Genomic DNA, 10000 nt, shown 5'->3' on the forward strand with positions numbered 1-10000 from the left:
GCGCAGCCGAAAGGCTAAAGGAGATAAATGCGCTACTGGTGACAGATAAAGGGAAGATGAGCAATGACAGACTAAATGAAATAAAAGACAAGCTGGCCCTATGGGCAATTGCCCAAAGCCAGCTTGAAGGTAGGATACAAGAGCTGGAACGACAAAATAAACAAATAATAGCCGAAAAAACAAAAACATACGCCACAGTGGTGGCAGGAGGACCACAGAAACAACAAATCAATATGAAAGAAAGTATAGAAAAAGTGACAGCAAAACAAGGAGTGGCATTATTTTTGAAGCCAAAAGAAGGACAGAGCGTAAAAGAGGTGAAGGAAATATTCACAAGAGTAATTAATCCAACCAAAGCAAAAGTCAAAATAAACAAAGTAGTAGTTGCAAAAAATGCAGTCATAGTGGAAACTCCCACCCAACAGGATAGGAACACAATAATGGGGCACAAAGATTTACAGAGATCGGTAATATGTGAGAGGACAAAGAAAAGATGGCCATTAATGACTGTATTTGATGTGTCAAATAGGTTGACACCAGAGGAACTAACGGAGTGTATTTACACTCAGAATTTTGAAGAAAAAATGAGCCCACAAGACTTCAAAAAGGAATTTAGACCAAAATTTAGAATGGGGAGAAAAGACAGAGATACGGGACATCAAGTAGTTGAGGTTTCCCCAACATTGAGAAAAGAACTCATACAAAATGGTAGAGTATATGTGGAGTATAGTTCAGTCGCGGTCAAAGATTATTGCGTGGTACCCAGGTGTCACAGATGTATGGATCTGGGTCACGTACAGAAGTACTGTACCTGGGGTGACCCCACCTGTGGTCACTGTGGAACGGACAACCACAACAAGAAAGAGTGCCCAGAGAAGAACAGACCTGAGACATGTATACCATGCAATAGAAGGGGAAAAAGAAAATGTAGAGCACCAAACTCCAAAGAATGCCCCACGTATCAGCTGTTACTAGGAAGACTTATACAAAGGACAGATTATGGAGATTAACCCCCAAGAGAAAAGAAAGAAGCATAAATCACCAAGCAAGCAACTAAGAGATACGCTAAGGGGCATGAAAATCAGAGAAGCAGTAGGGGCAAGGGAAAAAGATGCAAAAGAAATCACAGATAAACAACCTGAAAACAAGGGAACAACAAAAAACACACGGGATAACAAACGGGATAACAATCAACACAAAACATGTACAGCACAAAACTGTATTGCCAATACTCCCATTGAAAGAACACCAACACAAGGGCGACCTCGGTCGCCCGTTTTTTATGACAAGAAAATGCAGATGGAGAGCGGAGATAGAAAGCAAGAGGTGCCCAAGACACAACGAGAAACACTGATACAAGACAAGAAACAAAATACAACAAGGGATGTACAAGTACAAACAATAAGCATGATAGACGCACAAGTACAAACAATGAACACGCAAGAAGCACAAGTACAAACAGAAGGGCGACCTCGGTCGCCCATTTTTCATGAAAAGAAAATGCCGATGGAGGGCAGAGATGGGCGACCAGAGGCGCCCAGGACACAACACACTACACCAACACAGAGACAAAACAAAGACATAGAAAAGAACAACATAGGAAAGAAATACGGACGACCTCGGTCGTCCGTTTTTAATGAAAAGAAAACGCCGATGAAGGGCGAGGACGGACGACCGAGCTCGCCCAAAAGAGACCACTCAGAACATATAAAAGATAAAAACAATCAGTCAAGCAAGAGTGACACATATAATGCAATGGACCCAAAGAACACTTATAAGATATGCGAAAACGCACTGCAGATGGCAAGACTAGAAGAACCCGGTCTGCTAACCACTGCATTACGCCAACTAGTGAGAGTGGGGCACACAAACGGCTCGAGAATTACTTATCCAGCTTTGGCGGACGTTGACTGCATTCAGCTAGCCGCGGCCGGAATCCCCACGGAACACGAACAATTACAGGAAATAGTAAAGCAAGTATACGAAAGAAGAGGCGTAAAATACAATTTGGAAAATATATATATACAAATGGTAACAACATACGGCCGAATAGGATTTGACCCCAATAAGACATGGCCAGAAGATCATTACCATACATATCATCCGTAATGGATCTTTTAGTTCTCCAAATTAATACAATGAGAAGCGTACAAGTAAACTACGAGTTGCGTAAATTAGCAGAAGAACTTAAAGCTGACATACTATGCTTGCAAGAACCGTACTCCCGGGAGGGTAAAATCCCAGGAATGACAGCCACGGCTCAAATAATCATGAAGGGAGAAAGACCAATGTCTGCAATAGTAATTTTAAATAGTAATATAAGAACAATAGTATTAAATCAATTTACAAATGAACATGTTGTAACAATCGAAGTACACGCCAAAAACACTAAGTGGTATTTAGTATCAATATATTGTCAGTATAGAGAGCCAATAACTATGTACCTAGAACAACTAAAGGAAATATGTAGAACTCTACAGGGCCATCAAGTAATCATAGCAATGGATGCAAACGCAAAGTCATTCCTGTGGCACAGCGGAGAACAAGACGAAAAAGGTCAGGAATTAGAAGATGCAATAAGTGAATTAAATCTAGATATAATAAACGCACCTAGCGAGATACCAACATATTCAAATAGAGCAGGGGCAAAAACAAATATAGATGTAACACTGGCAAATAACAGGGCTACCAATAAAATAGATAAATGGGAGGTATTGGAGAATGCAACGACCAGTGATCATAATGTAATAAAGTATATACTAAAATCAGAACAGAATGTGGCGCCACAGGAATGGCTTTCAGAATATGACTATAAAAAGGTAGACTGGGAAAGACTCTCCCGGGAGTACAGCCCGCCAGAGCTGGATGAGGATCTCGAGGTTGATGAAACAGCGGAGCAGATAGTTCAAAGTATAAAGGAAGTAATAGAAGCAGTCGTACCAAAGAGAAGCAGAGTCCAAAGCGTGCACCCGGCACCATGGACTCCAGAACTAAGTGACCTACGTCAGGCTACGCGCAGGGCAAGACGCAGGTATCAGCGCACATTTAACCCACAAGACAGGGAGCATAGACTGCGTATATACAGACAACTAAGGGAGAGATATAAAAGAGAAATTATAGAAGTTAGAAAAAGAAGCTGGGAAAATTTCGTAAGAAATAACCTGGCAATGGATCCCTGGGGAAAGCCATACAAGTTAGCTAGGGAAAAAATAAGAGCTCCAACAGTCTTATCATCTATAAGAATACCAGGCGAAAATAGAATGACCACAACCAGACAAGAAACAATAACGGTGCTCCTCCAAGCCCTGCTACCGGATGATGATCCCTCTGAGGACACACCGGAGCAGGCGGCTATAAGAGAGAGAGCACAAGAAGAATACAACAACAATACAATGGTCTACCCCTTCTCACCGCAGGAGGTGGTAGACGTAATATCAAACCTAAAAAGAGGAAAATCTCCCGGACCCGACAGGGTCACGGTTGAGGTACTTCAAGCAATAAAAGGAAAAATAGCCCCGATACTGGCAAACCTATATAATAAATGTCTGGAAAGAGGTACTTTTCCAAGGAGATGGAAAAGAGCAGAAATAATAATACTAAAGAAGCCAGACAAGGACCCAACAGAACACAAAGCATACAGGCCAATATGTCTGCTAGATACCTTGGGCAAAGCCCTTGAGAAATTGCTCTGTGCGAGATTGACTGGTCACCGGGAAATGGCAGGAATGCACGAATGGCAATTCGGTTTCCGCCGTGGAAAATCGACGGAAGACGCCACCAACACGGCGGCCGAACTTGTCAGCTCGTCGAACTGCACATATGTTCTAGGAGTGATGGTGGACATCTCAGGGGCGTTTGATAATCTGTGGTGGCCGGCGCTGTTTACCTGCTTGCAGGATATGCAGTGTCCGGCGGCACTATACAGATGTTTCAAGAGCTACTGTAGAGACCGGGTGGTACAGATGACGTCCCCGAATGCGGTTGTGACCAAGAACATCACTAAAGGATGTCCACAGGGATCAGTTTGCGGCCCCGTATTTTGGGATATAAATATGGAGCCGTTGCTGCATTCCCTGCAGCAGGAAGCATCAGTATTGGGAGCCGTTGCATACGCGGACGACCTGCTAATCTTAACACATGGTAATAGCCGATTACAACTAGAAGGGCGAAGTAGAAACATAATGGATATCCTGAGTGCCTGGTGTAGGAATTCTAAAATGGCAATTGCGCCTCAAAAATCGAACTATATGCTCCTGAAAGGGAAAATGGCAAGAGATCCGTCAATCAGGATCGACAACGCAATTGTAGTAAGAAAAAATGTAAGTAAATATCTGGGTGTCTACCTGGATCAAGGATGGAATTTTAGGACCCATATTGAACAAACAGGAGGAAAGACACTAGCGATAATGCATAAACTAATAAGGATCGGGCAGCAAAGATTTCACTTACCGCCAAATGTCATCAAACTATACCACGGCAGCCTGCTAGTGTCAATAATGGGATATGGATCAAGTTTGTGGGCCCACAGGTTGCGCCTTCTGAAGCCTTCCATGGCTGTGAGGAGAATTCAAAGAAACATACTACTAAGATCAATAGGGGCATTTGGCACAACACCAACAGATGGATTACTAGTTATAATGGGCCTCTGCCCATTAGACCTATTAATAAGACAAAAAGCAGCCAACTATTGGTTAAAAAGGGGAAATTTCGACAAAATCAGGGAAATCATGGGGAAACACCTGGGAAGTAAAAAGGAAATAAAAGAAGAAATAATAAATATATGGCAACAACAATGGGAAAATTCTCAAACAGCAAGAAGGGTTTACAGAATATTTCCAAATATAAAAGAAAGACTAAAGTACAAAAATTTCCAGCCTAGTAAAGGTCTTATACATTTCCTCACAGGACATGGACCCTACCCTGTGTATTTACACAGGATAGGGAGAAAGGAGTCAGAAGAGTGTGAATGTGGGGTCCAGGTGGGCACCCCAGAACATTTAGTATTCGAGTGCACCACTCTCACTAGAGAAATTCAAGAGGAAAGAAATAGACTAAATACCAATAACATACAGGAAATAATATGGGATGAAGAAAAAGTTAAAATATTAGATAAATTAACAACAAGAATATCAGATGTAGCATTACAAACATATAACAACTAATTGTAAGAATAGCTCGACTAAGACTAGCACTAGGGGAGATGGTCTACCAGCCCCTGGTGCCTACCGGACAGAAAAGAAGATGGAGCAGGAGGAGAGGAAGAGAGTTGGACGCTCCCTCCCCTTCCTCGGGAAGGAGACCGGAGCGATGGAAGAAGACTGGTGGGGCCGCCGTCGCGCTGGACCGGCCGCCTTCCAGGTTGGACCGTACTGGCCACCTCAGGTCAGGCCGGACACTGCGAGCTGGATCGTCCCACCGAGAAGAAGGTTCCTCCACTCCAGTCTAGCCAACAGATAGACAGTAGAGTAGCATAAGAAAATAGCGCTCAAATATGTAGTAGAATAGTAGTAGGAGCGCTATACGTAGATTAGATAAGGTGGTGGGAAACTGGTGAAGGGTAATGGAAAACAGAAAAAAGCAGTGGTTAGTAGATAGTAGCGGCCCGGGTCCACGTCCCTAGGGATGGTAACCTACTGGAATAGCCAGTAGGGCTAAGAAGGCCGAAAATTGTAAAATAAAATTAATAAAAACTTTAGAATTGAATGTAGAAAGTTGCAATTAATGTATGAAAAATTGGTAGAATAGATAATAATAATTACAAATTGTTAACAATGTTGTAGAAAATACGAGATAGACTAACCATTGTAACGTAGTATAAGAAATAATAAAGTATTAGAGATTGTAAGGTCCATATATGTTTTAGGGATGGACCATATAATGTAGAATAATTTGTAAAAAAAAAAAAAAAAAAAAAAAAAAAAAAAAATTTGTCCATATACATGAGCTGCGAGCTGTACCACGTACGAGCTACAGACGCGATCGCGTTGCTCTCTGTACGAATGCAGATGCTCAGCGGCAGCTAGGAGGCGCTCCATCCATGTCGGTACCGGTGAGCGTTGCACTCGCAGTCGCAAAAACGTACGGCAAGTATATTACCCGGAAGAGTCAATGACAGTCCAAGCCCCCCTGCGTGGGAAGAGTCTTCCTAGGCCATGACCCACCGGAAGGGCGCAGCGTCCCCCACCCCAGACATGTGACGTCACACTATCGGTATTGACGACTAGACTGATTCCTTATAATCATTTGCCATACACCGGTGGAAGCTGCCGAGACGAGTAACTACATAGCGGGCTCGCCGTGTCACTAATGTACAGAGATACAATAGTTTCGACTGGAACCGGAGTAAACGTATACACGGCGCTGATTAGTAATAGATAGAGCCATCAGAATACAGATAATGTATACAACTGTCCGTATACATGCTGAAAGACTCTGCTCACAATCACACGTCAGCCAGACACTCTTATCACGCACTACTCTCTGCCTGTAACAGGCACACAGACAATATGTAAGCACCAGCATGGAACAACACCCAGTGCATCCTCTCTGCCACATTAGACAATCCACACTATCATAACCAGACCGGGAGGTCCACTCGGAAAACAGAATATCCCACCCTTCCGACAACCACCATTGCTCAGCTAAGCCACCAACACCCACACATGTCCCACACAGGGGTGCACCCAACATCACAATACTGCCTCCTGTCACACCACACAAACAATGGCAGGAATGAAAGACACAGGTCTGCCACAAGCATGGAATCAGAGCGCCGCCTGTTATGAGCCAAAGGTGCACCCTGACGTGGCAAATCCGATGATGCCGCAGTCATTTACTTACGATAATCACAATCAACAAACCGGCCCCCCCCCCCCCCAAAACACCTTTCCTTACAACAATGTGTACCTTAACCTAACCCATATTGTGCCTTAACCTAACCCGTATTGTACCTTAACCTAACCCGTATTGTACCTTAACCTAACCCGTATTGTACCTTAACCTAACCCGTATTGTACCTTAACCTAACCCGTACTGTGCCTTAACCTAACCCGTACTGTGCCTTAACCTAACCCATACTGTGCCTTAACCTAACCCGTACTGTGCCTTAACCTAACCTATGTTGCGCCTTAACCTAACCTATGTTGCGCCTTAACCTAACCTATGTTGCGCCTTAACCTAACCTATGTTGCGCCTTAACCTAACCTATGTTGCGCCTTAACCTAACCTATGTTGCGCCTTAACCTAACCTATGTTGCGCCTTAACCTAACCCATGTTGCGCCTTAACCTAACCCATGTTGCGCCTTAACCTAACCCATGTTGCGCCTTAACCTAACCCATGTTGCGCCTTAACCTAACCCATGTTGCGCCTTAACCTAACCCATGTTGCGCCTTAACCTAACCCATGTTGCGCCTTAACCTAACCCATGTTGCGCCTTAACCTAACCCATGTTGCGCCTTAACCTAACCCATGTTGCGCCTTAACCTAACCCATGTTGCGCCTTAACCTAACCCATGTTGCGCCTTAACCTAACCCATGTTGCGCCTTAACCTAACCCATGTTGCGCCTTAACCTAACCCATGTTGCGCCTTAACCTAACCCATGTTGCGCCTTAACCTAACCCATGTTGCGCCTTAACCTAACCCATGTTGCGCCTTAACCTAACCCATGTTGCGCCTTAACCTAACCCATGTTGCGCCTTAACCTAACCCATGTTGCGCCTTAACCCAACACACGTTGCGCCTTAACCCAACACACGTTGCGCCTTAACCCAACACACGTTGCGCCTTAACCCAACACACGTTGCGCCTTAACCCAACACACGTTGGGCCTTAACCCAACACACGTTGGGCCTTAACCCAACACACGTTGGGCCTTAACCCAACACACGTTGGGCCTTAACCCAACACACGTTGGGCCTTAACCCAACACACGTTGGGCCTTAACCCAACACACGTTGGGCCTTAACCCGCTCTGTAATTGTCATACGACGCGTTAAATTAGTGTAGTGTTGCCTAACTGCAACCCCCGCAATATAGTTTGCTACTCGCACTGCCCGGTCCCCAGAGTATCGCTTCATGTTAAACACCTTGCAGCTATACACTGTAATGCGGATGGCAGCAGGACGTACATGCTCAATGCCCTTCGCAGTTGTTCATTGGCATTCGCATGGCGAAGCACAGCCTACGTTGTGGTACGGCTTGTGTCAACTGTCCGCTGATGTTGTACGTCCAAATCACACACTGTACTGCACATTGGTCCTCATGTACTGAATGATACATCGTGGTACATGTGTGACCGTACCACGACTGCGCCAACAACGGCGAACCATACGGTCCAAATATTGTGCACTCAGCTACGTGTCGTCTCCCTATAAGAGCTGGATTGCAGTATGGTATGCCGTGGATGGCGATCAGCATGAGCCGTCTGTTGATGTAGTGGTGCGTGTTGTCAGACGTAGTCGTCTCTTCTCACACACCGTGATAGCATGGTGCACTGCGTTCCACATCTGCGACATGCGACAGAGGCCGGTTGACAGTCGTTCGCGCAATGGACATCGCATACGTACGGGGGCCACCTTCCACGTGTTCGCGAAGCGTGCACATGTTGTTGCGTGTATGTGGGCAGACATAGTGTGTCGTGACACCTGACACAGGCATGCAACAATCGTTGAATTTGCAAATGGCGATGGACGTCTACGTTTGCTGGTGACGTTACGCAAATGAACAACTGGTAAACCGTTGTGGTGCGGTTGTTCTCGCTAGAGGTGAATCAGTGATGGCGACGATCGGTTGAGCTACCAACCGGTTGTTTCAGCGATACCCACCATGCCCACGAACGTGAATGGCATGTGGGTGTGAAGCGATACGCGGCGGTGGCTGGGTGGGACCGTCCCCGGCCGGTGAGGGGGGGCCTCCCGGCGTGCTGGCCGCGCGGTGCGTGGGCGCACGCGCTACAGCCGGCTGGTGGGGGCGGCCAGTGGCAGGCGCGCCGGCCGACGGAGGCGGCAGGCGGCGCAGCTGCGCGCCGGCGCACCCTGCACGCGGCGCCGTGCGGCCAAAGTAGGTCCTCGCGGGCCCGGTGCGAAGCGCGGTGGACATCTGCAGTGTGCTGGTCCGATTGAGGACTGTGTGCGCTGAGGATGCGCCGCCGCCCGGCGCTCGGCGCCGCGACGCCGTCTGCTGCTCGGTCGCCTCTGCGGTTCTCGCAGGTGGATTGTATCGCAGCTGTGCGGACGTGTTGGCGCGTGCGCTGTGCTGGGAGAGTTCGCTTCGGCACCCAAGTGGGGCTTTTGTCCTTCTGTGGCGCTGGCGTTGGAGCTGCCGGCCACCGTAGGTGGCGCGTGTTGTCTCCCGCCGGCAATGCCACGACAGCACGCTCCCGGGCCTCTGTCGGCAGCGGCAAGCTCAGTTGGGAGCACGGGTGGTCGCACCTAAAGCGTCTACTCGCCAAACCCCGGGCGATTGCGCCTCTCTCGAACCCGACCAAGTACTTAGGACGGCGCTGCGCGCCGCCGGGACCTGAGAGGGTTTCGAGGTGTATTGTGCAGGGGAGCTCAGCCTCCTCCTGTTTGCAGAATAATTGAGCGGACGCTTGCGTGTTCGCGCGGGCCCCCGGGACACACTCCCGGGCGGCCGGCTGCTCAGCTCTAGTTGACGCAGCTCCCTGGTTGATCCTGCCAGTAGTCATATGCTTGTCTCAAAGATTAAGCCATGCATGTCTCAGTACAAGCCGCATTAAGGTGAAACCGCGAATGGCTCATTAAATCAGTTATGGTTCCTTAGATCGTACCCACGTTACTTGGATAACTGTGGTAATTCTAGAGCTAATACATGCAAACAGAGTCCCGACCAGAGATGGAAGGGACGCTTTTATTAGATCAAAACCAATCGGTCGGCTCGTCCGGTCCGTTTGCCTTGGTGACTCTGAATAACTTTGGGCTGATCGCACGGTCCTCGTACCGGCGACGCATCTTTCAAATGTCTGCCTTATCAACTGTC

General features: G+C 47.0%; 1 non-coding gene across 1 annotated transcript in view; it reads left to right on the forward strand.

Annotated features, from left to right (window-relative positions):
* Positions 1-9662: 9662 nt before the first annotated feature.
* The window catches only part of LOC124588093, a 1910-nt gene continuing 1572 nt past the window's right edge, over positions 9663-10000 (forward strand). Inside the window, exon 1 of the ribosomal RNA XR_006975729.1 lies at positions 9663-10000. This exon is cut by the window's right edge and continues 1572 nt beyond it. This is a non-coding gene — a ribosomal RNA (small subunit ribosomal RNA).

This window comes from Schistocerca americana, unplaced genomic scaffold, assembly GCF_021461395.2.
Source record: "Schistocerca americana isolate TAMUIC-IGC-003095 unplaced genomic scaffold, iqSchAmer2.1 HiC_scaffold_635, whole genome shotgun sequence".
Classification (NCBI taxonomy): Eukaryota; Metazoa; Arthropoda; class Insecta; order Orthoptera; family Acrididae; genus Schistocerca; species Schistocerca americana.